The sequence below is a fragment of the Apium graveolens genome, chromosome 8, assembly GCF_009905375.1.
Source record: "Apium graveolens cultivar Ventura chromosome 8, ASM990537v1, whole genome shotgun sequence".
In the NCBI taxonomy this organism is placed as follows: domain Eukaryota; kingdom Viridiplantae; phylum Streptophyta; class Magnoliopsida; order Apiales; family Apiaceae; genus Apium; species Apium graveolens.
In genome coordinates, this window is record NC_133654.1 from 198,199,659 (window position 1) to 198,206,519 (window position 6,861).

The 6,861-nt window shown below is 37.1% G+C and overlaps 1 non-coding gene across 1 annotated transcript; it reads right to left on the bottom strand.

Moving 5' to 3' along the window:
* Positions 1–6,396: 6,396 nt before the first annotated feature.
* Positions 6,397–6,503, bottom strand: LOC141681558 (small nucleolar RNA R71). Its single transcript, XR_012558987.1, has one exon. It is a non-coding gene; the product is annotated as a small nucleolar RNA R71 (small nucleolar RNA).
* Positions 6,504–6,861: the final 358 nt, after the last annotated feature.

Here is a 6,861-nt window from a genome sequence, read left to right on the forward strand (position 1 = left end):
TAGAGAAAACCTTCCATCTGCAAGGAAGTGGACAAAGTCACATACACCTGATTTGATAATTGGAAATCCTGATGCAGGTGTCAGAACTAGAACGGGTACTTCAAATGAATGTCTTTACAATTCTTTTCTCTCTCAGACTGAGCCAAAGAAAGTGGAAGAAGCTCTTCAAGATGCTGATTGGGTGCAAGCAATGCAGGAAGAGTTAAATGAATTTGAAAGAAACAAAGTCTGGACCCTAGTGCCAAGACCAAAGAATAGATCTGTTGTTGGTACAAAGTGGGTATTCAGAAACAAAACTGACAGTGATGGCATAATTACAAGGAATAAGGCAAGGCTGGTTGTAAAAGGATATTCTCAACAGGAGGGAATTGACTATGATGAAACATTTGCACCAGTTGCTAGGTTAGAAGCCATAAGGATATTTTTGGCTTATGCTGCTCACAAAAAGTTTACTGTCTTTCAAATGGATGTGAAAAGTGCTTTTCTCAATGGAGAATTGGAGGAGGAAGTATATGTTGAACAACCTCCAGGCTTTGTAGATTCCAAACATCCAGATTATGTCTACAGGCTTGATAAAGCACTTTATGGACTTAAGCAAGCTCCTAGAGCATGGTATGAGACTTTAGCTCAGTTTCTTCTGGAAAGTGGATTCAACAGAGGAACAATAGACAAAACACTGTTCTACCTCAACCATGGAAAGGACTTACTTCTCGTCCAGATTTATGTTGATGATATCATTTTTGGGTCTACAAATGACAGACTTTGCAAGAAGTTTGCCAAACTGATGCAGTCAAGATATCAGATGAGTATGATGGGAGAACTTAGCTATTTTCTGGGCCTTCAAGTCAAGCAGAATGAAGAAGGCACTTTTATTTGTCAAACTAAGTACACCAGAAACTTGCTAAAGAAATTTGGAATGCAAGATTGTTCAAGTGCATCCACTCTCATGGCCACTGCAACAAAACTGGATAAGGATACTGGTAAATCAGTAGATATTACTGATTACAGAGGTATGATTGGCTCTCTACTCTATCTAACTGCTAGTAGACCTGATATCATGTATGTTACCTGTCTTTGTGCAAGATTTCAAGCAGATCTAAGAGAACCTCACTTAACAGCTGTGAAAAAAAAAATTAAGTATCTTAAAGGAACAGCTGATCTGGGATTGTGGTATCCTAGAGAATCAGATTTTAAACTAATAGGTTACTCAGATGCAGATTTTGCAGGTTGCAAAATTGACAGGAAAAGCACAAGTGGAAGCTGCCAATTTCTTGGAGGCAGATTGGTTTCTGGGTTCAGCAAACAAAAGTCAATTTCCACATCAACTGCAGAAGCAGAGTATATTGCTACAGGAAACTGTTGTGTACATATTCTTTGGATGAAGAATCAGTTACTGGATTATGGGTTAACATATTTCAAAATCCCTATTTACTGTGATAATCAAAGTGCTATTGCTATGACAGGTAATCCAGTTCAACACTTTATGACAAAGCACATCAGCATCAGGTACCACTTCATAAGGGAACATGTGGATGAAGGTACAGTGGAATTGCACTTTGTTCCAACAGATCAACAACTAGCAGATATCTTCACAAAACCACTGTGTGAAGCCACTTTTACAAGATTGGTAAATGAACTTGGAATGGTTTCAGGTTCTTTTTCTAAATTTGTCTAGTTTTGTTCTGTTTCATTAGACTTTATGATCAGTATTTATAGAATGTAATCTCTTTGTGTATTCTGTGATTAATTGAAATATGCGTTCAAGTACTAATTGTTGTCTGATATATGTTTCTAAACTCTGATAAGTGATATGTCTGTTTAAGTAATTTTTCAATCCTATGAGGATAACTGTGCTAGATACTGACCTAGTAGTCTTCAATAAACAAATGATCCCATATAAGAAGTAATTATTTCTGTGGAAATCTTATGACACAAGCAAATTCTGATAATTGAGCTTAGTTGAGTTTACTTTGTTTATCTTATTACTAAGTCACATATTAAAATAATGTTATTCATCTGTTAAGTTCTGATACTAGTAAATCTGCTGAATGTACTAAGTGCTGATAAACCTCAATTATCAAAAGAAAAAGCAAAAAGATCAAAGAATAAAATTAGGTACTCCTTTGAGATCTAGAGTAAACATGTGGAAGGGACGACCCAAGTGCATTGCTGTTATTAAGTAAATATGCATTAGAAAAGCAAAATATTTTCTTGGTGACTTTTCACACTCTATGATTACTGGAGAAATACTCTGATAATAGCATAAATTCTGATAAGCAGACGTGACTCACTTACACTGAGAAGCCACTGTAAAATAGAATTTAAAAAGATGCATAAAATTAGCACAAAACAGTTGAGGTGGACTCAAGCATGAACTCATTCATCAGTAGGTTTCAGGATAATGACAGCTCTTTAGCAAAATTTTAGTTATGCCTTATTTCTAAGATGTACTGAAGTGAATCAGACTTTACTCCTTATCTGAAATTTAGCTTAATGCACACACTAATCACTCCATCTGAATGATGAAAATTACTCTGGTGGTCTATGTTGTTTTAGATAAATAGTCATTGTGTCATTTTGCACTAACTCTGAGGACAAGTTCTGGTTGCATATTCTGATGATTAAGTTCTGAAGAGTATAACTCAGAACTTGTATGAGGATTTACTCAGATAGGCATTCCTTTTTCGAGTTAAGAAATTATGTTCTGATGACTGTTAAGTTCTGATATAAGTCTAAGTTCTGATATTACAGTCTAATTCTTTACTTGACTTATCTGTGGATAAAATTTGATAACAGTCTCGGTTCAAACTAGAATATGTTGAAGTGGAAGATTAATAGTCACTATGGTTAGGGTTAATGGTATTCGTACTTGAACAGTCCACTTTTACTTGTTTCTTGTGCGCATTCAACCATGTTTTCTCCTTCCAATGAATGTTATTCTTTTTCCAAGTCTGGGGAGACGAGGTAGAATTAATTCTACCTGTCAGCATTAAATACTTTTACGTCTCCTGGCATTCTCTTGCCTATATAAGCAGCCACTTCACATCATCCTTCCCATCAAATTCTTTCTCACAAACTTACCTTCATACTTTTTCTTTCAAAAACACAATGGTCAGATACAACATGTTTTTGAACTACCAAAACTTCAATATGGAGCTAAGATGTGCCGACTGGCAGCAGGAATGGCACGTCACGGCCATTCCTGAGGAGATATGGGACTTTGTCCCACAGGAGGTACTGACCCACCTCCTGTTCTTCTATATGGACTACCATCGCCATCTGGAGCGATTGGAGGAGGAAAGGCTGGAAGCTCTCCGCCAGCAAGAGCGAATCATCCGACTCGCCATTCTGTTTGTCGAGAGTAGGAAGAAGAAATGATTTAATCTCGTCTTCTTCCTGTTTTTCTTCATCATCAGCCTTGCCCTGCTTTTGAGCTAGGACAAAGGTTGTTGACGTTAGGTTTAGTGGCTTAAGGAATTCTTGTATAAGTACTGATGTAATTTCAATTTCATGAATGTATTTTCTTGATATATTAATGAAATTTATTTTTGTTTCAAGATTTTGTCTCTAAGTTATTTTGTAATGCATTGATAAATCCTGATAATTATTTATATTCTAAAGACCATATAAATTCTATTTTAATTTAAGTTCTGATTTTCCTTTATCAGTACTTACTCATATAATTTATCTTGGTCACTTTAACTTGATTTCTTTTCAGAATATTAATGTTGCCATGAAAATTAATTAAATCGGTCGGAACGGTTTCAATTTTGAATTAAAACTGTTTCACCTTGATTAATGGAATATCTGGGTAAGTGGAACGGTTTTTCCTTGAAAACAGGCAAGTGGGCAAGTAATGATTACTGTTTTCTCGCGCCCAGTAACTATCCGTTATTACTGCATGTCTGACAGGTGTCCAACGGTAACATTTTTTTTCAGAGTCTAAGTACGACAGAGAGAGGATTTCTTTAATCTTTTATTTCTTTCATACTTTTTCTCTCTACTTGCTTTTACTCTCTTTCTCTCTTCTTCTCACGTTGGTTTTTCATACAGACATTTTATCAAACACCTAACAGGCACTTTTAAATCTCAATTTTTCACATGGCACCTAAGGATTTAATCATTGATGGAGCTAAGTTTATTCCAAACAACTATGCTGCAATTCTTGATCATGCTGAAGCTCCATCTGAATTGCATTTTGTGCAAGATCTTCTTGCACACAGTGAGATTGGGTATGCATTAACTCAGCCTTCAGTCTTTTCGAGCCAACAAGTTCTGACGTTTTGGCGGATTGGGCACTTTGATGATGGTGGTTGATAAGTGGCATTTTATACCACTTAGAACGTCTTAAAATGGCTTAAATTGGTGTCTTGAAATCAAGTATTTTGTGTATTTGATGCGTTTTTCTAGTGTTTATGCATTTCAGGGTTTTAGTTGCATTTTGGGGGAGGAATCATCAAGAATAAGCCTTGGCATGTGTTCACCATTACGAGAGGAAAGAAACGGGCAGATTACGGCGAAGAAACGGAGCAAAAATCAGATTTTTTCCAGTAGAGGTATGAGCGCCCGCTCAGCATTGCTGAGCGGCCGCGCAGGGTCGAGAAAAAAGACAAATTATTTTAGGACTTCTATTTCTGTTTGGTTTCCACTTCTATGTAATCTGAGTTTTATGGGACTATTATATAAGTAGATTTGAGACATTTTCACAAGTGTGGATTAAAAGAAGATTGTGTTTTTACGCAAGAAGCGAAGGAGATAAGGAAGAAGACCGATTTAGCACACCGCAACGAAGAGGAAGCATATCTTCTTGTGATTCTTGTTTCGTTGTAAGGTTGGATGCTAGTTTTCTTGCTTTGAACTTATTTACTCTTGTGACGTACTCTGTTTTAATATAATTAGTTTAGTTATTATTTTCTTGTGTTTGTTTATCATGATTTCATATGAACCCATGATGACGATAAGTTCTATTATGGGCTAATCGTGATCATGGGGTTGCAATGGATTTATTATGGAATTCTTTAGTTAATCGTTTAATACTTTAGTGTGTGATGATTGTATGATATCTAGTATTGGTTGTGCGTATTCGTCTTATGTGCATCGCGAACATATAAGATAGGGTGTTAATCTCTTGTGAAGCGACGGTGGATCTTGAGATTTAGAACTTGCCATGCTAGCATAGGTTCATGTACGTTGTGCATGATTAGTGGGTAACTCTAATAGTTTTATTTGCCCTATGTAATCAAAAGGAATAACTTGTGCTTAAATCGTTGTGTTGTCAATTTATGTAGACATATAGGAACTCAATATAATTGATGACTATTCAACTTCTATCTTAATTGTGGATGCTTGGTAGAATGGTATTAGTACAATGAAAGTTGGCTTTTATCAGTTTCGTGTTATTCGATTAATATCATCAATGTCACATGCTAAAGGTAATAACAATGGCTATAGAAGGAAGTAATAATGAAGTTGTGATCTCATGAGTGTTTTATTATTGATAAATTGAAGTGTTAGTTAAGTGATTAATTAAGTAGTTAATTATAGTTAATATTTAATCAACAATTTTAAGTGTTAGTGTCTTAACATTGAGAAGTAATCATACATTGGTGAGTGAGTTTAATTAGACAATAATTTAGTCTGAGTCTCTGAGGGAACGAACTAGAAAATATTTTATATTACTTGCGAACGCGTATACTTGCATGAATATTAGCGCGTGTTTTCGCCCTAACAAGTTTTTGGCGCCGCTGCCGGGGACTCGGCGTATTTGTTTAGTTTATGTACTTACCATCATTGATCATTAGGACTCAGTGATTAGGACATAGTAGTTACTTATTTTTTCCGGTTGTGTTTCAGGTACTTTAGCAAGCGTTTATGCAAACTCGTTCTCGTGCTCACAAGAGGACTTTAGATACAGCTGAAGAGACAGACGAAGTTCTTGATATTCCGGAGAAGTTAGATTTTGAGGATTCGGATTCAGGAACTGAGCAGAAAGAACCAGTAAATATGGGAGATCGTATTGTTCAAGCTGATCCAGCTCTTATGGATTTTTCTCGGCCTAAAATTGATGACATTCAGTCAAGCATCCTTCATCCGGCTATTCAAGCTAACACCTTTGAAATCAAGCCGGGCATTATTCAGATGGTGCAGAATTCTGTTTCTTTTGGAGGAGCGGCAACTGAAGACCCCAACATGCACATAAGGAATTTTGTTGAGATCTGCAGCACTTTTAAGTATAATGGCGTGACTGATGAGGCTATCAAGTTGAGGCTTTTCCCATTCTCACTGAGGGACAAGGCTAAAGACTGGTTATATTCTGAACCAGCTGGGTCCATCACTACGTGGCAAGATCTTGCGCAAAAGTTTCTGGTGAAGTTTTATCCGATGGCAAAGACTGCTGCTATGAGGAGTGCTCTTACTCAGTTTGCGCAGCAACCTACAGAATCTATGTGCGAGGCTTGGGAACGCTACAAGGAAATGTTGAGAAAATGTCCACATCATGGAATGCCGGACTGGATGGTGATCACTGGTTTCTATAATGGTTTGGGGGTCCAATCTCGGCCCATGCTCGACGCAGCAGCTGGAGGCGCCTTATGGGCTAAAAGCTATACTGAGGCGTATAATCTTATAGAGACGATGGCTGCAAATGAGCATCAAAACCCAACTCAGAGGATGACGTCAGGCAAGGTAGCAGGTATTCTGGAAGTTGATGCAGCCACCGCTATTGCAACCCAGCTCCAAGCGCTATCAATGAAGGTTGATTCTCTGGCTACATATGGAGTTAATCAAATAGCTATGGTTTGTGAGCTTTGTGCAGGTTCTCATGCTACGGATCAGTGTTCTCTTGTCAACGAATCTGTTCAG